This window comes from Ipomoea nil, unplaced genomic scaffold (assembly GCF_001879475.1).
Source record: "Ipomoea nil cultivar Tokyo-kokei standard unplaced genomic scaffold, Asagao_1.1 scaffold1978, whole genome shotgun sequence".
Taxonomy (NCBI): Eukaryota; Viridiplantae; Streptophyta; class Magnoliopsida; order Solanales; family Convolvulaceae; genus Ipomoea; species Ipomoea nil.
Window position 1 is genome coordinate 610293 of NW_017618406.1, and position 27336 is coordinate 637628.

The 27336-nt window shown below is 36.3% G+C and overlaps 1 protein-coding gene across 2 annotated transcripts in view; it reads right to left on the reverse strand.

The window, feature by feature from the left end:
• The window catches only part of LOC109147272 (protein argonaute 5), a 91156-nt gene that overhangs the window by 47396 nt on the left and 16424 nt on the right, over positions 1 to 27336 (reverse strand). Inside the window, exon 23 of one of the 2 annotated variants that reach the window (XM_019294923.1) lies at positions 24322 to 24450. The exons of the other annotated variant lie outside the window; for it this stretch is intronic. The gene's annotated coding sequence lies outside the window, so the exon portion shown is untranslated. Of the gene's footprint in view, positions 1 to 24321; positions 24451 to 27336 lie in introns of those variants that run through there. 2 annotated transcript variants of the gene reach the window in all.

Sequence of the window (27336 nt, forward strand, 5' to 3'; positions counted from 1 at the left end):
AAAATTGGAGTTTAGTGATCTGGCTACTGATTCTACCGATTCTACCAATTCTGATTTAGAAGAGGAACCAATGGCTCAAAATCGGACTTTAAAAGAGCTTGGAGCTCCAAATTTGGATCAGCAACCTTTATGCATCACTTTTCCCGCTCTGGATGCCAATGTGCAATTCGAATTAAAATCTGGATTAATTCATCTTTTGCCTTCTTTCCATAGACTTGCAGGTGAAGATCCTCACAAGCACTTAAAGGAATTCCATGTGGTGTGTTCGAGTATGAAACCCACAGGGGTTACTAAAGAACAAATCAAGTTGAGAGCCTTTCCCTTTTCGTTGAAAGATTCAGCGAAGGATTGGCTATACTATCTACCTTCTGGGAGCATCACCACATGGAATAACCTGAAGACAGCGTTCCTTGAAAAATATTTCCCAGCTTCAAGGGCGGCCAACATTAGAAAGGAAATATGTGGTATAAGGCAATACAATGGAGAGTCCCTGTATGAATATTGGGAGCGCTTCAAGAAACTATGTGCAAGTTGCCCACACCATCAAATTAGTGATCAATTACTCATTCAGTACTTTTATGAAGGACTTTTTCCAATGGATAGAAGCATGATTGATGCCGCAAGTGGTGGTGCGTTAGTTGACAAGACACCAGACGCTGCAAGAACCCTAATTGCAAACATGGCTGCAAATTCTCAACAATTTGGCAATAGACTTGTCCAACCGTCTAAGCAAGTGAATGAGGTAAATATTTCTGCTCTTGAACAACAAATTACTGGTTTAACTACTCTTGTTCGTCAATTAGCAGTAGGCAATATGCAAAATGTAAAAGCATGTGGAATTTGCTCGGTAGTTGGGCACCAAACTGATGCCTGCCCAACTCTTCAAGAAGTTGAGCAAGTCAACATGGCTGGAGGTTTTCCTGGACAACCTCAAGGTAAGTATGATCCATTTTCTAATAAATATAATCCTGGATGGAGGGATCACCCGAACCTTAGCTATGGGAACTCACAAGGGAACCAGTTTGTTCAGAATTATCCCAATTCTCAGCAGTATAGACAACCATTTCCTTCCAGCCACCAACCAGCCCAAAGCTCTAGCTCAGGTATGAATCTAGAAGATATTGTTAAATCTCTTGCTACTAACACTTTGCAGTTTCAACAAGAAACACAACTATTCCAACAAGAGACAAGAGCTAGTATTCAAGAAACAAAGGCTAGTATTCAAAACTTAGAAAGGCAAATGGGCCAACTAGCAACTACGGTAAGTCTGTTGGAAGCACAGAGTTCTGGCAAATTACCCTCTCAAACGATCGTTAATCCTAAAGAGAATGTAAGTGCAATTACTGTGGGAAGTATGTCGCTGGAAAAGAATGTTGATTTAGACAAGGAAATAAGTGCAGGTAACATTGCCAATAAAGAGAAGTCCCAAGGTAACCTTTCTTCTTTTTCTGATTATGAACCAGTACCCCCATTCCCTCAAGCTCTTTTAGAACCAATAAGAGGAAACTCAAATAATGATTTATATGAGACATTTCGTGAATGTGAGGCTAATAAACCATTTTTAGATTCTATGAAAAAGGTACCTCGCTATGCAAACTTTCTCAAAGAGTTATGCACTTTGAAAAAGAAACCAAATAAAGGAGTTGAAGAAGTGAAAGTGCAAGAGAATGTCTCTATGGCTAGTCAAGGCAATCTTCCTGAAAAGTGCAAAGACCCAGGTATGTTTACTATTCCGTGCATGATAAGTGGTGTTAAACTTGAAAATGCTATGTTAGATTTAGGAGCTTCTATTAATGTTATGCCATATCCTGTGTATGCTTCTTTAAATCTTGGACCCCTGAATAAATCTAGTATAGTAATTCAATTGGCTGATGGATCTACTACATATCCTACGGGTGTGGTTGAGGATTTGCTTGTTAAAGTTAATAACTTGGTTTTTCCTGCTGATTTTTATGTCCTTGATATGGAAAATAATAATCAAATTTCTCATATTTTGTTAGGAAGACCATTTTTAAAAACCGCAAAAACGAAAATTAATATTCATAGTGGCATGCTTACAATGGAGTCTAATGGTAAATTTGTGAACTTTAATATTTATGATACCATGAAATCTCCTAGTGATGATAATTTTGCAATTTTTGTTGATTCCTTGAAACCTGTTAAATTTAATGCAATTGCTTCTATTGAAAATAAAGAAGAACCAAATAATAAATCATCTTTGAGTCCTAATCTGCATGAAGGGGCTGTTTCTTTGAATACTCATAATCATCGAAGGTACTCAAAAAGACGATGGAAATTTAAAGATATATCATAAGTCGAGCCAACGACGATAAACAAAGGCGCTGCTTGGGAGGCAACCTAAGGTGTGTTTGTTCCATTTTTATTTTATTTTATTCCCTATTCTCATTCGATAACCCTTTTTCTGCATGTTTTGTTTCAACATTGGGGACAATGTTGATAATAAGTGTGGGGGAGGAGATTTAGTTTTATTATTTGTTTACTTAATTTAGTTTTATTGTTTGTTTGCTTATGTCAAACAAATTTTTATTATTATTTGTTTTCTTATTTCATAATTTTCAAAAAAAAAATTTATTAATATTTTATGCAAAATAAGTATTATTTTGAAAAATAATATTTTTTTTTCTTTCTTGGAATGCATAACATGATTGAATAAATAGTTTGGCAAGTTGTGATTAGTCTGTTAGCATCTCTGGTTTGATATGTAGTGGCTATATTAAGTAAGCAATAAACTTGTGAGTGTTTTGAGCCACTGACTGACACTTCGGTCTTATTTTCTTTCTTTTGTGTGATTTCTTCCATAATTTTGTTTCTCTAAAACTTGCCTTGATTCTCTTTTAAAGCTAATTAGACCATGCATGATTCAAATGTGATTAAGGCCATTATTTGACTTTGAGCCTCACTAGCCAAATAACCGGTTTGTCCTATGATTTATTTCCCTTTGTTAACCACTTTGAGCTTTTTGGCCATTCCTTTCTTTATTTTGGACTACATTACAAGCCTTTTATATCTAAAATAATGCCTTCACCCAGCTGAATAACTAGTGGAGCAAATTTTGGATTATTTTTGTAATCTACGTGAGGTTGGGAAGGATTAGTGTGGGGGAGATCACTTACTTTTGTTAGTATGATTGAGAGTGAGGTGAGTTGTATCTTCGTTGCCAATATGTCGTTGGTCTTCTATGAAAAAAAAAAAAAAAAAAAAAAAAAAAAAACATGAAAAATTGAAAAATTGAAAAAAATGAAAATGGAAAAATGGAGAATATATGTTTGAAAAAGAAAAATATTGCTGGAAATTTATGAGAAAATGAGAAAGAATCAGCAATTGATTTTGAGTTGAAGTTACTTCTAAATAAACGAAGTAAGAGGGAAATTCTGGTAATACTGAGGAAGCATTTTGTACCTCAATGGGATGTGTTTTTTTGATTGAAAATTGAGGGTGTTGGATTACTTGTATTTATTTGTTCCTCTAGTTTGAAGCTTTTGTTTAAGCTAATTTCCTAAAAATTCCCTACCTTAACCCTAGCCCCATTACAACCTGTGAAAAGTCCTTATGATTTGTGTCATGCATGACTCTTATAGTGGTGATTGAGAAGATATGCAAGCCTATGGTAGATCAATTTTATAGGAATGAACTTGAGTGAAATTTATACCCATCAAACACTTGAGTGATGAGTGATATTCCTGTGAGGGCTTACTTATTTAGTTTTCTCCATTTTCAAACAGGGTGCTAACTTATTAATTGCAGGGTGCTTCAGATTGTTGTTCATGATATGTTATGAGTTTTGGGAATTTCATTTCTATTTACTTCGCAAATAATATTTTTGCTTGGGGACAAGCAAACGTTTTAGTGTGGGGGAGTTTGATAGGCACATTTTACACTCATATTTTAGCTACATATTTATAATAATTTTGCATTAGTTATTTAATATTATCTTATAATTAGTTCTTTTTATATATAATATTTAATATATATAATATATAATATATAATATATAAAATATAATATATAATTTATTTATAATACCTATTACGTACTACTACTATATATATGCATTTTATATATATATCTATATATTATATATTATTTAAATAAATTAAGTGGCCCACTTCTTAGTAAAAAAACAAAACAAATAAAGGATTATAATTATGTTGTCCTTTTTTGTCTTCAATTCGTGTGGATCATGCAGGAAAGTAGAGGAAATGCGATTCCATCGCCGAGAGTCATGCAAAAGACATTTTCATGCAGCGATAAAAAATAAGAATTGGATGGTTGAGGTTCATTGAGCCTATTTTTAGAATGCTATAAATAGTAGGAGTTTCCTATTGTAAAATGTTCATTCTTCCCCCCTCGAATATTCTTTAAGGTTGTTATCAATGTCCATTCGCGGCTAATTTCTTGTTTGGTTTAGTGAATTGAAGCCCCGGAGTTCATTACGCTGTAAGGTTATTTATTTATTTTTATTATATAATTTTTATGCATTTGGATATTAAATATTCTTCTAAGTTATTTGAATAGTTGTATCATTTAATTGCTAGGGAGGCCTACTAGTTATTTACTTGATATAATTATTTGCTATATTAGATAATGTTGTGCTACAAATTATTCTAATATTCAGTAGCAACTGGGTTATTTATTGACGGCTTAGTGATAATTGGACTCGGGTAGAATATTTTCCTAAACTAAATGCAACCGCTTGTGCTTGTGTTATTTAGTTTGTCGGTTTTCCTAGTTCCTATTGCTGCTATTAAATTAAATCTATAGCGCTTGTCTTAGGTTATTTAGTAGTTAGGGGTAATTAAACCGCTTGTGCTTTATTTACCTACAACTAAGGGAAAACAGAAAGGAAATAATTTCACGACAAATATTCAATTGCATATTAATTACTTTATTAATCAATGATCAGTGTTGAATTCTGGTGGTGGATCTTTACTAACCAAGGTTTCTTATTATAAGTGTTTTCGATATATTATTTTCATTGCTTTATTCGTTCAGTTAAATTACTTGTTTATTTAAATTCTCTTTTAATTGATCTTTATTCTCGATATATTCCAAACCCCCTTCCTTTAATTTGAGCACATATTTTAAACTAGTTACTCCTCGTGGGATCGATCCTTACTCCCGCTACTACGTTTGTAAGGTTTTAATTTGGGAGCCTACGACAGCTCACCACCAACACCATCCATGGAGTTGGGTCCCACTCCAAGAATGTCACAAAGAACATCATCAACAACAAGACATCCATAGTCAACAATCAATCAAACACCACAAGATATTCAAATCAAAGCATCATCACAACAACAATCTACACCACAATCCTACCCACTAGATTTTAGCCAAGCTAATGAAATCTAAATCAATCAAAAGGATAAAAATAGATATGATCAATGAAGTACAAGAATAGATTTTATCCAAATTGAAGATTAGATCCGTCAAATACAACCAATTTATGAAGATCCGTTTCCAAATGCTTTGAATCTCCAACTCTTCTAGCCAAATCTTGTGAAAATTAGATGTTTGCTAGTGTAGATCTAGTTTCCCTCTCTAGAATCCTATTCTAACCCTAGAAAACCTCTCATCTAAAAAAACTCTAAACAATTTTGTAGAACTTGTGGAAACTCCCTATAAAATGAGATTTTTGGCCTTAAATACTCATCTCCATTCGGCCTCCCATTCACGGCTTGAGGCGGCGGCGGTGGAGAGTTGCAAATGTTGCTGAGTTTTCCGATGAGTTCACGCATTTCCAAAGCCCTCGGACACAACAGAATTAAAGGGAAAAATGTGAAATTACGAGCCTGTCCTTAGGTTTCATGGTCAGTTGACGGTGGAATTAACAAATGACGAAATTTTGTCAAAATTGAAAAGTTAAGGACTTAATTGGTTGAAATCAAAAGTCGATGACCAAGTTGTGAATTTAGCTATAGTTAAGGGACCATTTTGGGTATTTACTCTAAATATTATTATATTTTAATTCTTACCATAAAGAATAAAATATTTAAAAAATGAATAAAAAAATACAAAATTAATACGGGTCAATAATTTTGTATACACTAATTTAATTGTTACAATAATAATATAAAACAAAATGTCCATGGTTGTTTTTGTTGTTGTTGTTGTTATTGTTGTCGTTGTCGTTGTTGTTATTATTATTATTATGTTATAACATATTTTGAAATGAGTAAGTATTTTTTAAAATTACACTCTAACATAATCATATTATCTGTTCAACAAAGTAAAAAACTAAAGGTAATAACGTTAAAAATGTCTTATTATTGTACAAGGAATAATTCAAAATATACAAGGTATCAATTTATATTATTACACCAACATAATTTTTATTCTCGTTATAACTTGACCAACATTTATTATATTTAGTAGATAGTAGATATATATTAAAATTTCATATTTAGTGTATGAATAATAACCATTTTTTATTTTTTATTTTTATCCTTTATTTTTTATTCTATTGTTCAAAAATAGAGGAGTAACATTGTAATATGTTTTGTAATTACTAAAAGATTTAAATTCAATAGTAGGATAACAAAAGTAACAAAACAAACCTGATAATACTTTTAAAATGTATAGGGTTTCTCTCGCCTAGGGTTTCTCTCTCGCCTTTTTTCGCGAGTTTGTCTTTCTTGCCATATGCGCAGGCTTTGCGGTTCTTGATTCTAGTTGCGATTGTTTTGTGTGTTACTTTGGATTGTTTGTGATCGACTGTGGAAGATGGGTACGCCAGTGGATATTGCCGACGTGTGTGCGAACCTAACCCTAGCAGATGTGGAGGATGAGGAGTGCTCCATGCAGTTGCGTAATATAGTGGTGGAACGCCCAGTGACTGAGGGGGAGTTCTATGCGCTTGGTCGGTTAGTAACTGACAAGCCAGTAAAGTTTCTCTATTTCCAGGAGACCATGGCTGGGGTGTGGAGGCCGGGTATGGTGGTGACGATGAGTCAGTTGCAGCCCCATCGGTTCCTAATACGTTTTTATGATGAAGAAAACTATGACCAGGTTCTAGCTGATGGTCAGTGGGCTTTCGAGCAGAGCTTGTTGATACTCCATAAGCTGATGCCGAACGAAAATCCTGAGGAGGTAGTCTTATAGCAGGCAGAGTTTTGGATTCAGATACACAATCTACCGGTGGGTTTTCGAACCGATGCAGTCGTCTCTGCCATTGGCTCGTTTGTGGGAACAGTTGTGAAAACGGACGACCGTAATTTTGATGGCCATATGAACATTTTCTACCGGGTCAGGGTGTCTATTGATGTATCGAAGCCTCTCAAGAAGCATATGAAGCTTAAGAAGGGTGATGGAGCATGGGCAGTCATACAATTCAGGTATGAGCGTCTCCCTACTTTTTGTTTTCGGTGTGGGGTGATTTATTTCCAGGAGACCATGGCTGGGGTGTGGAGGCCGGGTATGGGGGTGACGATGAGTCAATTGCGGCCCCATCGATTCCTAATACGTTTTTATGATGAAGAAGACTATGACCGGGTTCTAGCTCATGGTCCGTGGGCTTTCGAGTAGAGCTTGCTGATACTCCATAAGCTGATGCCGAACGAGAATCCTGAGGAGGTAGTCTTATAGCAGGTAGAGTTTTGGGTTCAGATACATAATCTACCGGTGGGTTTTCGAACCGATGTGGTCGTCTCTGCCATTTGCTCGTTTGTGGGAACAGTTGTGAAAACGGACGACCGTAATTTTGATGGCCATATGAACATTTTCTACCGGGTCAGGGTGTCTATTGATGTATCGAAGCCTCTCAAGAAGCATATGAAGCTTAAGAAGGGTGATGGAGCATGGGCAGTCATACAATTCAGGTATGAGCGTCTCCCTACTTTTTGTTTTCGGTGTGGGGTGATTGGACAAGGGGAGAGGTTCTGCCATATATCTGCGCGAGGAATGCCTGAGGGGGAGAAGCCGTACGGCTCTTGGCTGCGTGCTGGCTCGCGTCGGGTGGCTGCGGGGCAGAGATGGGTTGCTCCGGCGTCCAATTCCGAGAGGCAGAACTGGACGGCGCCTAAGTCGGAGGCTTCTGGTACGGTTCGTACAGGGGTGGGTAGTCAGGAGAAGGAACATGTGGGGGCTGTATATGTGGAACAAAAAAAAGCGGCGTGTGGATGCCCAGGAGGCTTCGACTAGCACTGTGGTTGCCTCGATGGATTATGAACATGTAGATCCAAAAAACTTGAGTACGGCGGGTTTGGCTCAGCAAACCCGCCAAGAGATATGAGTCTTATGTCATGGAATTGCCGTGGGCTTGGCAACCAGACGGCAGTTCAAGTTTTGGCGGATTTAGTCCGCACGAAGAGGCCGAGTGTGGTGTTCTTGATGGAGACGTTTGTTACTAAGCAGAAGTTGGAACCGATACGTGTAAGGCTGGGTTTTCAGAATATGTTGGTGGTTGATTCGCAGGGGCATCGTGGAGGGTTGGCTCTTCTATGGGCTGATCATGTGGATGTAAAGGTAACTGGTTATTCCAGCAACCATATAGATGCTCTTGTAACTTTGGATGTTGGCTGCCCGCAGTGGAGGTTTACGGGGTTTTATGGCTTTCCGGAGGGGAACAGGCGCAGAGAGTCATGGAACATGCTTCGTGCCCTATCTGGTTTGAGTACGCTACCTTGGCAGATAATGGGAGACTTCAATGATTTAATGCACCAAGCGGAGAAAAGGGGGAGGAGGGGTCGTCCTGAATGGCTTCTCCAGGGTTTTCGGACAGTGGTAGAGGATTGTGGGTTGTAGGACTTTCCTTTTGCAGGAAACCAGTTTACATGGGTGAAGTCTCGTGGCACTCCTAATATGTTGGAAGAAAAGTTAGATCGTATACTTGTCTCAGAGTCATGGCTATTGATGTATGGAGGGGCTGTGGCGCATTTTGTAACTGTCTCATACAGTGACCATCTTCCTCTTGTGGTTACTCCTGTGGTAGTTCAACAAGCGCCAAGGCGGCGAAGGTTTTGTTTTGATAATATGTGGTTGCGGGAGGATATTTGTAAGGAAATCGTACAGCAGAGTTGGGATAAAACTATGGGATTGGATGTCCTGGATCGAATTGTTTCGTGTAGCCATGATATTTGGGCATGGGGCCGGAATTATAATAAGGACTTTTTGAGGCGAATTGAGGCCTGTAAGTTAAAACTGGAGACCCTGCGTGCAAGAACGGATAGTGACAGATGTGCTGAGTATGAATATGTCGAGAAGGAGCTCCTAATCTTGTTGGAGCAACAACATTTGTATTGGAAACAAAGGGCCAAGGAGCACTGGTGGCGGGGGGGTGATCAAAACAGTAAGTTCTTTCATAATAGTGTAAAGGCACGTCGGAGGCGGAATACGGTGAGAAAGCTGAGGAATGAGCATGGTGATTGGGTAGAGGGGGAGGAGGAGATTGGCGGGGTAATGGTTGATTATTTCAAGGAGGTGTTTTCTGCGGAGGATGGGGAGATGGATGAAGTAATTGCCTGTATGCGGCAGTTTGTAAAGCCAGAGGAAAATGCGAGGCTAGTACGCCCGGTTAGTGCAGAAGAGGTGCGGGTGGCGGTCTTTCAAATGCATCCCGATAAGTCGCCGGGGCCTGATGGGTTTGGTCCGGGGTTTTATCAGTATTTCTGGGAGATAGTCGGGGCTGACGTGACGCAGTTTTGCAGAAGTTTCATTGATACCGGTCAATTACCGCCTCGCGCTAATGAAAGTTTGATTGTGTTGATACCGAAGAAGGGGAACCCGGAAACAATGAAGGAATTACGCCCCATTGCACTCTGTAATGTGTTGTATAAAATAGCAGCTAAGGTGTGTGCGAACCGTATGAAGCCCCTGTTGAATGGGATTATATGCGATGCTCAGAGTGCTTTTGTGCCAGGAAGGTTAATCTCGGATAATGTTATGCTCGCTTACGAGGCACATCATTTTCTGAAACGGAAAACTCAAGGGAAAGTAGGGGTTGCTGCATTGAAGGTGGACATGAGTAAAGTATATGATCGGGTCGAGTGGCGGTTTCTTAGAGCAGTTATGCTTAGAGTGGGGTTTGACTTGAAATGGGTCAATATCTTGATGGAGACTGTAAGCTCGGTGAATTATCATATATTATATGAGCAACGCAAGTTAGGGCCTATTTGCCCCAGTAGGGGTCTGCGGCAAGGGGATCCGCTTTCACCGTACCTGTTTTTTTAGTGGCAGAGGGGTTAAGTGCACTAATTGAGCATAAGATGAGACGAGGGGACATGCATGGTATCACCATTGCACGAGGGGAACCGCCGATATCTCACCTTCTATTCGCTGACGATTGTTTCCTTTTTATGCGTGCAAACAAGGAGGAGAGTGAGCAGATGAAGGGTGTTCTGGATGTGTATGCTACCGCTTCGGGGCAAAAAATCAATTTTGATAAGTCTTTGGTGTGTTTCAGTGCAAATGTGCCACAGCAAACCCGTAACGAAGTTGTTCATATCCTGGGGGTGAGTCAAGGGGAAACGCATGGCAAGTATCTGGGACTCCCCTCGCTAGTGGGTCGGAATAAGAAGGTTGTGTTTGGTTTCCTTAAGGATAAGATACTGAGCTGTGTTAGAAGTTGGAATTCCAAATTCTTATCTCGAGCTGGCCGTGAGGTTTTGTTAAAGAATGTGTTACAAGCTCTCCCATGTTATGCTATGATGGTTTTCTTACTGCCAGTTGGTGTTTGCAAGGAGATTGAGACTGCCCTAAATGAGTATTGGTGGACGGGTGCAATAGGGAGTGGGAAGGGGATGTGATGGCGGGCGTGGAATGGTCTGTGTGCTCCGAAGAGTAGAGGAGGACTGGGTTTTCGTAGGTTGAGGGAGATGAATTTGGCTTTGTTGGGGAAGCAAGCATGGCGACTACTCACGAGGCCAAATTCGCTACTAGCTCGGGTCTATAAAAGTAGGTATTTCCCCAAGTTCTCATTTTTAGAAGCTACTTCTTGTAGTAATGCATCTTTTGTTTGGCAAGGTTTGTTGGAGGTGCAAAATGTGGTGAAGGAGGGTATGAGGCGGTGCATTGGGGATGGGCGCAGTACAGCTATAGGCTACGATCCGTGGCTACCAGTTGATGGGGAGCCATACATATCAACCGTCTTACCAGATAATATTAAAGAGTCACCTGTCTCATCTCTTTTTAATACTCAGCAAACTGGTTGGGATGAGGATTGTGTTCGGGACATCTTTAATGATCGTGATGCAAGGTACATTCTTAATATTCCTTTAAGCTTGCGAAAGCCCCAGGTTCTTGGTTTTGGCACTGGGATTCAAAGGGTAATTATACCGTGAAATCATGTTACAGAATGCTGGCCGGGGATGTTCATGATGACCGCCCTTGGAGTAGGATTTGGAGCTTACAGGTACCCCCAAAGGTGAAGTTGTTTAGCTGGCAGTTAGCATCATTTTTTCTGCCTACATGTGATGCGCTAAACAGGCGAAGGGTTCATTGCAGCTTTTCATGCCATATGTGTGCCCAGGAGGAGGAGTCTGCCTACCATCTGTTTGTGTCGTGTAGGGAGGCAGTGTGAGTTTGGGATGGTTTTTGTTTACTGGCAAACAGTTTACTCCAAGGTAATGTGGTTGAGTGGTTCTTTCATTACCTAACTATTTTGGATGAGTCTAAGCGTAGCTATTTTGTCATGCTATGTTGGGGATTGTGGTTGAGTAGGAATGAGAAAGTGTGGAGCAACATCCCGTTCGTGCGAATTAATATGGTCCAAAGAGTTGTTTCTTTATTGCATTCATGGCGTAGTGCAAATGAGCTGGATAAGGAGACTGCCGGCATGGAAACAGGTGGGGAAGTTTGGAGGAAGCCACGGCCAGGAAGGTTGAAGTTGAATACCGATGCTGCTTTTAATGATGCGAGTAATTCAATGGGACTCGGGTGAGTTTTGCGTGATGATAGGGGGGGTCTTTTTAGGTGCGAAAGCGGTCCGGCTAATGGGGAAGTACACGGTGAGAGAAGCTGAAGCAATTTGTATCCGTGAAGCTCTAACATGGATGAAGGGAACAGGAATGGGAGATGTAGATGTTGAGACTGATTCGCAGTTAGTTTTTTATGCTTTAAATTCAGACTCTTATTTTTCTGCTTTTGGTTTGGTTATTGATGATGTAAAGGAATTAGCATCCAGTATAGATGGTGTTAATTTCTCCTGTGTTAAGCGATCTGCGAATCGTGCTGCCCACACTATTGCGGGGGAAGCCGTTTCTGTGTCAAGTTGCGGGGAATGGCGTGCCCCCCCTTACCCCACCCCCACCCCTACCTTATATATAGCCTTTGTACATATACTAGTTTTTTACGCGCATTGCGCGATTGAGATAATGCCCAATGTTTTTTGTTTTTTTTTTTTTTTGGAAAAATGACATTTTTTTCCCCTAAGTTATATACTTATAGACTTTTTTCCCCTCAATTATTTATGTAAGTACATTAGCCCCCTCAATTATTTTAAAAGTGGTGGTTCCCCCCCCCCCCTCCCTGATATATTAAATTGACATTTCTATCCTTAAAGTAAACATTTTATTTATTTTACTTCTCCAACAAATTATTGTGTATATGTTGCAATGACTACGGTTCGGTTCGAACTGAACCGGACACTATAGCAATCGAATTAAAAGTTTCGGTTATGATTCAGATATAGAACCCAATATTTGAATTTCAATTTATTAAATTTATGAACCAAAAAAACTGGATCATGAACCGTGAACCGGCGGTTCCGGATCCGGTTCGCGATTTTGAACCGTCTTTATTTTAAAATTTTATTTTATTTTTTATTTTAAAATAGTCTAAATTTAACAATAAATGTATTTTATTTTTTCAGTTCGGAACATGAACCGGCCATTCCGGTTTGCGATTTTAATAAGCTCTAAATATCGCGTTTTGATTCTAAATTGTAATTAGAATATCTTGGTTTGGTTGCTATAGTATATGTTTGGTTTGGACCAAATTATAGTAATAATTTGTTGGAGAAGAAAAATAAATGAAATATTTATTTTAAGGGTAAATATGTCCATTTAACATTTTAGGGGGGGAAAGAACCACTTAAATAATTCAGGGGGAAAAAGTGCTATAAGTATATATAACTCAGGGGAAAAAGTGTCATTTTTTTAATATAAGTACTTTAAAATATATCAAGACAAGATTATATTGGAATTGTTCATACATAGATAATTGAAAGTTGAATTTGCGTATTTAAATAGGTAATTCTACGTTTACAAATGCAATATAATATAGTCAAGATTGATTATAATTGTCAATAAAATAATTGTATGAGTATGGTTGAAACCAAATATGGGACATAAGGGAGAACAAATAAAAATTAGGAAATATAATATTAAATATATACTAATATTGAAGAGCTAACTGTTGATTGCTAAACAAGGACGACATGCGAGGTAGTTTCTCATTTCAATTATTTGTTGTGTGATTCACTGATTTGAATACTCTTTTTGTCAATAAATCCCCCAAGTAATTAATATGATTGGCTTAATTATATATATATATTTTTTAGTTTTTTAAACAATTATTATTATTATTATTATTATTATTATTATTATTATTATTATTATTATTATTATTATTACTATTATTATTATTATTATTATTATTATTATTATTATTATTATTACTATTATTATTATTATTATTATTATTATTATTATTATTATTATTATTATTATTATTATTATTATTATTATTATTATTATTATTATATGTATACCCTTAGGCCATTTTACATGTTAATCTAAATAGCTAATTTTTTCAAATATCTTTTTACCAACCGTTGATATAATTCACTGGTCAAATCCGCTAACGCTAACCGCTAAATGCTGATTGTCAAACAAGGACATCGTGAGGTAGTTCTCACTTCAATTTGTTGTGTGATTTGAATACTCTCTTTGTCAACAAATTTCTCAAATAGTTAATATGATTGGCTTTATTAATTATATTTTTTAAAAATTTTCATGGTATTAATAAAATACTTGGTAAATAAACATATAGCGTTATTTGTATTATAACTTTGATATTTATTAAAAAAATAGTGCACAAAAAAAAGATAATAGACAATGTAGTGAATATAATCAATTGATAAATTTGAATGTAAAGAATTTTTACATTGGAGAAAAATAAAGACAATATAACTAATAAAATTATTTCTCTTAATTAATTTATTGATAATGAATATTTTTTTTAATAAAGACATTGTAGGGACAATGTAGCGAATATAATCAATTGATGAATTTGAATGTAAAGAATTTTTATATTGGAAAAAAATAAAGACAATATAACTAATAAAATTGTTTCTTTTATTTAATTATTGATAATGAATAATTTTTTTTTAATAAAGACATTGTAGACACATAATTCTAAATTAAAGAAATTCATAAGTATTTTTTTTTCTTGTAGCAACTAAATTATCATTTAATTTAATAAGAGTAAAATATAGTATTCATTACGCCAACTTTGATTGGGATGGGGTTCGAACCTAAGACCTTTCTTATTGAAATTGAAATAAATGAATAAGTTAACGGTGAACTAACAGAAACTAACGGAAAAGATAATATTTAACGGAAAAGTTAACGGATAATCATATTCATTAAGGATAAATTAGGAAATCTTAAGGAAAAATTAAAATCTGATCAATCTGAGCCATTCATTTGATTAAAAAATTTGACCGCCATTTTTTCTACCCATTATAGGCCTAACTCTCTTGGGCTCTTATTAGTATAGTAGATATATATATATATATATATATATATATATATATATATATACAGTACATTATTTGTATAAGTATTACAGAAGAGATTATGTAATCAAAAGCTTTAATAGACAAGGTGGTAAGAGCTATGTTTGAATTTAGAAATGGCTTGGGTTCGAGTCATTGTAATAGCACTGTCAAGATAATCTTTTAACATCTTTGCTTCAAAACAATTAAATTTTGGCATCCATACATATATATATATATATTAATAATGATAATGAGATGTCTTTCTTTTTTATAATAATAATGAGATGTATATATCACTTTTTTTATATTAATGCAAGGTCACAATCTTCTACATCTTTGCTTCAACACAATTAAATTTTGGCATCCATACATATATATATATATATTAATAATGATAATGAGATGTCTTTCTTTTTTATAATAATAATGAGATGTATATATCACTTTTTTTATATTAATGCAAGGTCACAATCTTCTACATCTTTGCTTCAACACAATTAAATTTTGGCATCCATACATATATATTAATAATGAGATGTCTTTCTTTTTTATAATAATAATGAGATGTATATATCACTTTTTTTATATTAATAATGGCATGTATATATAACTTTCTTTATATTAATAATGGGATGTGTAATTTATAATGTGTTTTATATTCGAATTGTTTTATCAAATTAATTATGTTTCATATTTTGTTATAAATATTTTTATAAAATTTTAATATGTTTTATTTTCGCTATATCCAACAATATTTATTGTTATACTTAAGTTTTTTTTCAAAATTTCTCTTTTCTTTTAATTTTTTGCTCCCACCGAAAAAAATTCCCGGATTCACCACTGAATCCAGTCCTACTTCTTTGCCCCCCTCAACATAATTTCTGGCTCCGTCCCTGTTTGATATACCACCCGTGTGTCTTGTGGATTCTCTTTCTTCTGATTTAATGAATTAAGCCGTTTATCTCAAAAAATACTATTAAAATGCATTGTATGGTACAAAAGTCTCCAACCAACCGAAAGAAAAAGGCATCAAGCAATGTTACAACTCGCCAAATACATGTAATTACAATTTAACTATCAGACTGAAAAACATGGCATGTCATCCCTTTACTGCAGCACATTTTACGCAATTCTTTACTGAACTCATTTGAATTATTATACCCTGAAAAAGTTTATATTCATTAACCATTTTCTGAATTGATTATGCAATTCAGTAGCTTGAAATCTTTGTCGTTCTTGATTGACTTTCAAATTTTTGTTGCTTATATAATGTTCTCGAAACCTTTGTTATATAAAATCTTTAAAAACATTTACTGCTTTTAAAATCTTTGTTGTTTATAAGTAATTTTCTAAAATCTTTTCTACTTCTAAAATCAATTTTGACACTTAAATGATTTTGATCAAATACAAGGAAAATTTGGGTCTATAAATTTTTAAATTAAAATACACTTTACTCATCGAAATTTCTAACATATATTCCTAACAAATTAAGTTTCAAGTAAAACATTGTAGTCGTGATGGTGTCCATTATTTTCAATCTATTAAAATTTAAAACCTTTCTATTTATCCATTAAGTTTATGCAATTTATTGAGTTTTGATTATGATTTGGAAACATTTCTATATTTCCTAAACCAAACATTATAAAAATACTTATTCTCAGTCTTTCAAGTAACCAAAAATTAAAATATTTAAGTCAAAACGCACATCAAAACAAGTTGATTTTCATGTTCCCATACTTCAATTCACATTGAAGGCCAAAAAACAGCACAAATAAAACAAAAACTTAGTTAAATAACAAAAACAAAAGTATTTTAATTTGTTTTCGAAGTAAAACATAGACACCCTTCACATTGTCCTTGATGACTTCAAAATAGCCTGTACACACTAGGCATGTAATGATAGTATGAAACTGTTTCTATTTATATTTTTAGTTGTTATACTTTTTTTTGTCATAATTTGTTTTTTTTTTCTTTTTCTTTTTTCTCCTTTTTCCTCATATCGCTTCCCCCTCCCTACATGGAAATTGAAAAAACAAATCATCAAAAAATTCACACCGATTCATGAAATTACTCTTATACACTTAAATACTTTATTAGAACATCACCATTTGTTGTAATTTTTTGAAAAGTTTTTACGGGTGTGACTAGGAAAGAGAAGATGAGAGGGGACTAAAGGGATGGGAAAAAAAAAAAAAAACAAACAAACAAAATCAAAATCTAAAAAAAAAAATACAGATTTACGCCCCTAGTCAGACACGTGCAGCTAACGTGCCAGTCTGGACACAAGAGTATTTCCTCCTCACGGTGGGACCGACTTCAGTGTTAAAAACTCAATATTTGTAGGAGGATTTTATGTCTTCTTTCTCTTCACTCTCTTTCTTTCACATGCACACCAAAACCTACAAAAAAACATTGAAAAACTGCTATTAGAATTTAGAGATAATCTTATATGAAGAATCTCATACACCATTATATTTATTTATTTTGGGAAAAAGTTATTTTTTCTATCATAATTGTAATAATCATACGAACAAAGATTTTTTGTAGAGAACTGCCACGCCACTCTCACTCTTTCCACGTCCTCTCACAGTCTTTCGTCAAGATTACAATCACAAAAATGTCAGGCCGTAGAACGGGCGGTGGTGGAGGAGACGGTCGCAATGCAGTGGTGATCCCGTAGAACGGGCTGGTGGCGGTGGAGGAGACGGTCGCAATGCAGTGGTGATCCCGCAGAACGGGCGGTGGTGGAGGAGACGGTCGCAATGCAGTGGTGATCCCGCAGAACGGGCAGGTGGCGGTGGAGGAGACGGTCACAATGCAGTGGTGATCCCGCAGAACGGGCGGTGGTGGAGGAGACGGTCGCAATGCAGTGGTGATCCCGCAGAACGGGCAGGTGGCGGTGGAGGAGACGGTCACAATGCAGTGGTGATCCCGCATAAACTGGGTAAGAATAGCTAGCTTTATTACCCGGGCTGATCCCGTAGAACGGGTGGCGGTGGAGGAGACGGCTAGCTTTATTACCCGGGGTGATCCCGTAGAACGGGTGGTGGTGGAGGATAGCTAGCTTTATTACCCGGGGTGATCCCGTAGAACGGGTGGCGGTGGAGGAGACGGCTAGCTTTATTACCCGGGGTGATCCCGTAGAACGGGTGGTGGTGGAGGAGACGGTCACAATGCAGTGGTGATCCCGCATAAACTGGGTAAGAATAGCTAGCTTTATTACCCAGCCCGGGGTGATCCCGTAGAACGGGTGGCGGTGGAGGAGACGGCTAGCTTTATTACCCGGGGTGATCCCGTAGAACGGGTGGTGGTGGAGGAGACGGTCACAATGCAGTGGTGATCCCACATAAACTGGGTAGGCAAAGAATAGCTAGCTATACCCGGGGTGATCCCGTAGAACGGGTGGTGGTGGAGGAGACGGTCACAATGCAGTGGTGATCCCGCATAAACTGGGTAAGAATAGCTAGCTTTATTACCCAGCCCGGGGTGATCCCGTAGAACGGGTGGTGGTGGAGGAGACGGTCACAATGCAGTGGTGATCCCACAACGGGTGGTGGTGGAGGAGACGGTCACAATGCAGTGGTGATCCCACATAAACTGGGTAGGCAAAGAATAGCTAGCTATATTACCCGAGGTGTAGGCCCAGAATGGCGACCCACGGGATGAGCTATAGCTAAATATGCTACTGATAGGAATCGAACCCAAGTAGCTGGGTTGAGAGTATAGACTAGAGACCACTAGACCAAGGTGCATGTAGTGTTTGAGTTTCCCCTGTTAAGAATCCAGGGCCACTATTTATAGTTGCCCCCTCCCCTCTCCTGACATCCACATGTCCCACGTACTCAGACGCCCCTACCCATTCTCTTCGACGCACCCCGGGCGGACCGCCACCCCGGTGCCGGTGACTGCACGCCGCCATGCACCGCGCGATGGGGCGCTAGACCCGCGCGCTGGGTGCGCCATTGCCAGCTAGGCCCAGCGCCCCAGCCGACGACTTCCCCTGGCCACCAGCCGCCGCTCCCCGTGGCCTCGCACGGGGAGTGCTACGACCGCACACCGGGTGCGCTGGGCACGCCATCGTTCGCCGGCTAGGGCCAGCGCCCCAACCGACGATCCCCTCCGACCACCGGCGCCGGCCATCCCTCCGGCTCTCACCGTCGTGCCCCCGATCACACCCCCGTCCGGCCCAACAACGTTAGCCAGTCCTTAGCCCATACCCATTATCCCCATCAATATATATTTTGTATAATAATACTAAACTTAATTTATAAAAAATTAAATTCAAAATAAATTCAGTCAAGTCTTGTTAGTCGAACTAGACACGTAAAATGAGATGAAGATGGAGTATAAGTTTGAACCTTAATTTAAAGTTTTTTTAATCACTTATGTTTTAGCAAGAGACGAGTAGATGAGATGAATTGCATAATGTGAATCAATTGGCTTACACGCCTCAAATGGAATGCTTATCAGGTGGATCATGCATATGATACATTATTTTTATGCATAAGGTACATTATTTTCTGTACATATGGTACATTATTTTTTATGCATATGGTACATTATTTTTTATACGTAATGTTCATTATTTTAATGTGTACAAAATAGTAATAAAAATAACTTGAAGGTTTATTATTTGAGCATATACAAAATTATTTAGACATGTATATTCTAGGCTCATTTATGTTGTACATAAGCTTCATTATTTGTAAAACATAACTTAACTTAGTGCACACATCCCCTTTACTTAGAAATATAATATTTAGTAAATTAAGGTTCACTATTTGTATGAATAAAGTACATTTGTCCCCAAATACTTTATCAATAGATTTTTTGGGGTGTGTGTGGGGAAAGAAGGGGAGGAGGGGGAGAGGAGGATGTTTTAAGAAAATAAAAATAAATAAATAACTATGAACAGATACTATATTGTAATAGAGTTAGTAGCATTCAAAAAAATAAAAAATAACTAGCATGTGATTTTTCAACAGATGGAGAATGAGACTTTTTTCATAATTTTTTTTCTTACAAATACAAAATTTTTGTAAAGTCTACTGAATGAGAAAAAGAGATAAAGCACCAGTGCAACATACATGTGTCGGAAAATGCTGCGCCCAACTAGGCATGGAATGAAACTGTTTTTCTATTTATATTTATATTTTTTATAGTTTTTTTTTTCATAATAATTTGTTTTTTCTTTCTTTTTCTTTTTCTTCTTTTTCCTCATATCTCTTCCCCCTCCCTCCTAGAGGTGACCACGGTTCCGGTTCAAACCGGAACCGTCACTGTGCTAACCGGAACCGTCCGTACGGTTCCGGATCCGTTTCTTAACCGGAACCTATAAGGTTCCGGTTAAGGTTCCTATAATATTGGAACCGGAACCGCCGGTTCCGGTTCCAAACCGTGAAATCCCAAAAAAAAAAAAAAAAACATGCGAAACTGCGAAAGTGGCCCAGTAGGCCACTAGCGAGTGCCCTACTGGCCACTTCCGCCAGTTGGCCTGGCGCAAAGGCCAAGCCTTGGCCTTTGCGCCAGGCTTTGCTAGCGAGTAACAATTAACAAATAACATAAAAAAAAAAAAAAAAAAAAAAAAAAAAAAAAAAAAAAAAAAGAGAAATTCCGGTTAGAACCGCCGGTTCTAACCGGAACCGGCGGTTCAAGAACCGGAACCGAAACCTTATATTAAGGTTCCGGTTCCGGTTCCGGTTCGACCATTTTCGGAACCGGAACCGAACCGTGGTCATGCCTACTCCCTCCTACATAGAAACTAAAAGAATATCATCAAAATATTCACACCAATGAAATTACTCTTATACACTTAAATACTTTATTAGAGCATAACCATTTGTTGTAGTTTTTTGAAGAGTTTTGACAGACATAACTAACAAAGAGAAGATGAAAGGAGAGGGAAAAAAGAGAAAAAAACAAAATCAAAATCAAAATTTTGAAAAACAAAAAAATAAATACAGATGTACACGCCCAATCCGGCGCGTGCAGTTAACGTGCCAGACTGGGCGCGTGAGTTTTGCGCTCACGCATTGTGAGGTACATATATATCTCGTTGTCACGGTGTGGTTTCATGGCAAAAAATTCAATATTTACAGAAGAATCGCATGTCTTCTCTCTCTTCATTCTCTTTCCTCCACATAGACATGTGGACATCTAAACCTACAAAAATCATTAAAACCCACTATTAGAGATAAACTTATATGAATAAGCTCATACACCATTATATTTATTTATTTTGGAAAAAAGTTATTTTTTTCTATCATAATTTGTAATAATCATACGGACAAAGATTGTTTCTAGAGTACTGCCACGCCACTCTCACTCTTTCCACGTCCTCTCACATCTTTCCGTTACTAGTTTTCAGCTTATAAATACAAATCGTATGAGTAGAGTAGTCATAACATTTTCTTCGCTAGCTTGTATTCCTTTTCCAGATTATACTCCATTTTCATCGAGATTACAATCACAAAAATATCATGGTGGTCCAGGCGGTGGACGTCATGGTGGTCTCGGCGGTAGAGGCGGCAGACATGGTGGTGGTCCTGGTGGTAGAGGCGGTGTGGCCGGCCGTGAGGGAACCGGCGGTCCCGACATAAGGGGATGCGGAGGTGATCCCTCACCACAATAATGTGCACTTAGCTATTTAGGATAGTTACCACTCTACATGTTAAAAATCTGTCACTTGTTCCACTATCCGTTTGTAGTAGTGCATTTGGAAGGAAAAAAAATAAAAGATAAAGAAAAAAGTGAATGATGAGTGTGTGGGGTGCACGCTACCTACCCGAGCGTGCATCGTACGTGCGCTTGCTAGGCAAGTAGGAGTGGTGCTACACTGCTACTGCCAGCTCGCAATCTGTTCCTCTTTTTCTTCATTCAAATATGGGGAAAAATCCTAAGGGATTACATGAAAGCATGAACAAATAGAATTAAAAAAAAAAAATTTAAAGCAACAAAAAAGTATGGAAAAAATAATGAAAATTTACTTAAACATAAAGATAAGCCAATAACCAGAACTTAGTTATCATGTTCCACTCTCTAACCTTAGGATCAACAAGAGATTCATGTCAAAATTCTTGATATTTTAGTTGTAAGGGAAAGAAGTATGAAAGTCCATTTAATAATCTAATTAAATTATTAAGCCAATATAAATTTAAGAATTACGCCCGGAGGTGGTATAAAATGGTGGGTCCAATAAAAAACTGAGAAAGAAACTTAAAACTAATGTGGAGAAGGATTTTTGTGATTAAGTGATATAATGGATGATGAAGTGACTGCTGGAGTCATTAAAAAATTGAGAAAAAATTCCAACTATTGTGAAATATGAATGCCCTAATTTCAGTCCATAACTGCATTGCAAATCCATCGGTCACTAATTTTCCTTGTTATACTCATTCTTCTTGACTATGTGTAAGAAAGCATTCCATGTCTAAGTCGAGAAAACAATACCTAAAAAATTCATGAAAATAAATAAAATTATATAACAAATACTACCTTGTAATTAATATAGTCAATAGTATTCAAAAAAAATAAATTATATAACTATACACCATAATTTATCAAATAAGTTTATGATATTTTAGTTGTAAATTTAAAGAAAGAAAAGTGAAAATTATTTAATAGTTAAATTATCAGGTCAACATAAATCTAAGAATTATCATAGGAAGGGGAAGGACATGGGCATCAATGGTAGTCATGTTTTTTTTAATAATTATTACATGATTAATTTAATTCATTTATGAAATGTAGAGTAGTTTTAAAGTATATTGAAAATAGCTCTAATATATTTTAGATTAACTTCTTTTTTTATTTACAACATAATATTTTAATTTTAATAGTCTTAATTTTTATTTTTTTTTTATTGTAAGGTGTATCCATTCCAAAAGTATAATTGTAGGAGAAACATGGTAAGGAGAATCATCTAAATTAGTGGGACTACTAGAATGACAATCTCATGACTCGAAACCACAATAGTGTGCACTTAGCCATTTCGGATAGTTTTTGTAGTTGTGGGAGTGTTCTACTACTCCAAATGTTAAAAATCTATCCACTTTGTTCCACTATCCGTTTGTAGTAATGCATTTGAAAAAAAAAAAAAAAAAAAAGTGAATGATGAGTGTCTGGGGTCATGCTACCTACCCGAGCGTGCACGGTACGTGTGCTTGCTATGCAGGTCCGCAGGTACGAGTGGTGTCAACTGGCAATCACTTCTTCTTTTCCCATATTCAAATATGGAAAGAAAAAATAACTCCTAAGGGATTACAAAAAAGTATGAAAAAATATACTGAAAATTTACTTAAACATAAAAATAGAACTTTTGTGGTCCGTTGAGATTTGTAAGACTAAGTTATCAAATTCTCATGGTCCCACTATGACATTGACAGCTAATAATTATTTTGTTATATTGTTGTAAAGTGAGATGTCAGTGGCCATTAGCTCCTAACCGATGAATTGATTAACATTGCAAGTAAGGTGTAAAGAGAAAAGGGAAAATGATAGACAATAGTATAGGGGGTAATGGTATGCTTAATTACCGGACCGTTACGTCCATTACATAATATTGTCCACTAAGTATATATATTTATAACAAAAATTAGTTAAATCTAATTAAGAGCACACCATTACAATTTTTTAGTCTTGTGATTGTTGTTCGTGACCTATAAAAATTGTGTGTTACAATACAACTTTTTGTCTGTTGAGGTTCCAAAGGCAACATTATCAATTTCTCAAGGTCCCATCTTGATAGCTATCAATCCTTTGGATATTGGGAATTAGAGAAAATTACACTTTTGGTCCTGTAACTATAGGAGTTTTGTTAATTTCAGTACTTAACTTTAAAAACTAACACTTTAGTCCCGTGACTATACAATTTTTAACACATTTGGTCCACCCAGTCAAATTACCGGCCAAATGTCGTCGAAAAGTTATAAAATTATTTTAATTTGTTTAATTCGAGAGCAATATGGTCATTTCAAGTTCTTCTTTTTCTTCCATTCTCCTTCCTACTTCTTCCTTCTTTATTTATCACATATATTTTTCACATCAACTTAAGTATGATTGTAGGAGAAACACGATAAGGAGAATCATGTAAATTAGTGGGACTACTAAAACGACAATCTCATGACTCGAAACCACAATAGTGTGCACTTAGCCATCTAGGATAGTTTTTGTAGTTGTGGGACTGTTCTACTACTCCAAATGTTAAAAATCTGTCACTTTGTTCCACTATCCGTTTGTAGTAATGCATTTAGGAAAAAAATAAAGAAAAAAAAAGTGAATGATGAGTGTGTATGGGTGCACATTACCTACCCGAGCGTGCATCGTACGTGCGCGCTTGCTAGGCAAGTAGGAGTGGTGCCAACTGGCAATTGCTTCCTCTTTTTCTTCATTCAAATATGGAAAGAAGAAAAAAATCCTTAGGGATTTTAAGAAAACATGAGCGAATAGAATTAGAAAAACTTAAAGCAACATTAAAATATGGAAAAAATAATGAAAATTTACTTAAACATAAAAATACGTCAATAACCAGCATTTAGTTATCATGTTCCACGGTCTAACCTTAAGATCAACACCAAAAGTTGAGTTAATTTTCTTGTTCACAAACTTGATTTTGTGCCTAACAAAACATCAATGTTTGAATTATCCTTGGATATCTATCTCCAAGAAGGCCAAAAAAAACAGCAAAGATGAAACAAAAGCCAGTTGCATAGCAACTAAGTATTTTATTCAGCAGTAAAACATGACAGCCTTCACATTGTCCTTGATTTTAGGCAATGGCTTAACATTAGCATTTTTGTCCCTTGTAGCCCTGCCACCGGAGGATCCATCTGATATTTCATCCTCGACATAATCCACATTAGTTGGGAAAAATGTGGGGATAATGTAAGCGTGATTAGGAAAGAAAATGGGGGAGGAGAAAAAAAAAAAAAAAAAAAAAAAAAAAAAGAGAAAATTGATTTTTTTAAAAAAAAAAAAAATTAATGCTGTTAGGCGCACCTGACGCACCACCGGGCGCGTGCACGGCTTTTGCCCGTGCGCGAAACGCGCACAGCCTTACTTCTTCTTTTTTTTTTTCTAATATTTCTGACATTATGCCTTCATTTGCAGGAGAATTATTTTTGAATTATCCACACCCCACATTAGCTATTAACTCTAGTTTGAAAGAATTCAAATTGAAATAACTCCATATTATCCACTAGTGTGGATGCTCTAATATGCGGGTGGAACTGCATAGAAATTAACAAAACGTTTAATTATTGCATCAAACAAAATACTAGATCAAGTAAAGACCAAGAAAATTAGTAAAACACTAACCAATGGAGACTGATTTAGTGCACCGACCATATCTGCGGCAAACAAAGTTAATAATTAAGTATTACATCTCTAGCCCCTAACAATTTTGCAAACCTAAGGCAGAATGTAGACAAAATTGTACTTTATGATACATTATGGGTGTGTTTGGTTTGCACATGTGAATCGAAATTAGAATAGGAATCAAATATTTGAAAATGTTAATGGGTTTTAGTGAAATTAGTTTGAATGTTTGATAGTAAAGTGGAATTGGAATGATTATCAATGTTTGGTTATGTATAACCCTGCAATGGGAATAAAGGTTTTAAAAGTACAAAAAAACAAAAAATCAAGAAAATTAATTTTAATATAATGACATTTAATTATTTTAAGCATTAATATGAAAACAAAAATCTGAAATTACTAATTCAAACTTAAAAATTAGATTACCAAAAATTAGATTTTATTATTATTATTATTATTTTATTCAAGAAAGAGGATGAGGAGAATCATGGGAAGTGGATCCACTTAATGTGTGCGTTTAATTAGTCGGCAAATTATACCGTGGACCGCGGTCCACAATGCATTGTGGTGCAAGTATCAAAACGGTAAAGAAACGGCATATGTTCCGCGTCATCCACAAAAAAAGTAACTTTGATTGTATAACATATTCAGTTTCATTTTGTATATACTGCAGTTTCATTTCAACACAACTACAGTTTCATTTCGATATAATTACAGTTTCATTCGATATTATACACTCAAATATGTGAAACTGTTATTCAGTTTCATTTCATATACACTATAGTTTTATTACAACACAACTACATTATCAGTTCGATATAGCTACAGTTTCATTGTACAATATACACTCAAATATGTGAAATGTTATTCAGTTTCATTTTATATACACGACATTTTCATTTCAACACAACTACAGTATCATTTTGATATAACTACAGTTTCGCTGAACAATATACACTCAAATATGTGAAATTGTTATTCAGTTTCATTTTGTATACACTACAGTTTCATTTCAACACAACTGCAGTTTCATTTCAATTTCACTTGCAGTTCCATTTGATAATATAAAAATAATAGGTGAGGCGCTATCTATTTAGATACACTGTAGTTTCAGTTGATAATTAACACACCAAAAATACGCGTTCCGTTAAGTTGTAACAGCTACCGTTAGTTTACTTAAAGAAACGGCGCCGTTTTTTAATCATGGTCCATAAGCTTTGTGGACCATGGTCCACGATATAATTGTTGTAATTAGTCACTTAAGGCCCTACTTCGGATTGCATATGGAGTGGTGTATATAAATTCTATATAATTCATCTTATTTATATAAGAAAGAATAAGAGTGTATCTTACCATTTGATAGCATTACTATTATTTTCTATAATGAATGTCTTAACTACGAGTCATGTTCCAATCAAAGTTGACATAATAATACATAGTTTGACATACTAAACTATACCTTTATTCATAGTCTACATGCACTAGGGTGGGGAAGAAAAAATCCAAGAAAACAAAATCAACTCAAGTCACACAAAAAGAGTTAAATGGCACTAAGAAGCTTTGTGCGAAGAGTTTGGTTTAGATACTGTTAGAAACAATTTTATTATTACACAAATGTTACTATGTTTTGAATTTGTACACACACACTTTCTCATTAAATACTTAGAATAGTTTTTACATTTAGGTTGGTTTACTTCTTTGTGGTCCTTTGTCAGCTGAAGTCACAAGACGAGTTTCCAATACACACCATTGAGTAATGACTACGGGTTTCCATCGTCACACAAAAAAGATTTGTTATCCCAGTAATGAGAATCATGTAAATTAGTGGGTCTACTAGAACGACAATCTCACAACTCGAAACGGCAATAGTGTGCACTTAGCCATTTAGGATGGTTGTTGTAGTTGTGGGAGCTAGTGTTCCGCTACTCCAAATGTTAAAAATCTGCTACATAGTTATGCTATCTGTTGGGGGAAGAAAGAAAAAAGTGAATGATGAATGTGTGGGGAGCGCGCTCCTACCCAACAAGAGTGTGCATCGTATGTGCTTGCTAGGCAGGTAGCTAGGAGTGGTGCCAGATGGCAATCGCTTCCTCTTTTTCTCCATTCAAATATGGAAAAAAAAAAAAAAAAAAAAAAAAAGACTTAAAGAATACAAGAAAACATGAACAAATAGAATTAGGAAAAACTTAATGCAACAAAAAAATATGAGAAAAATAATGAAAATTTACTTAAACACAAAGGCATATCAATAACCAACACTTAGTAATCGTGTTCCACTGTCTAAC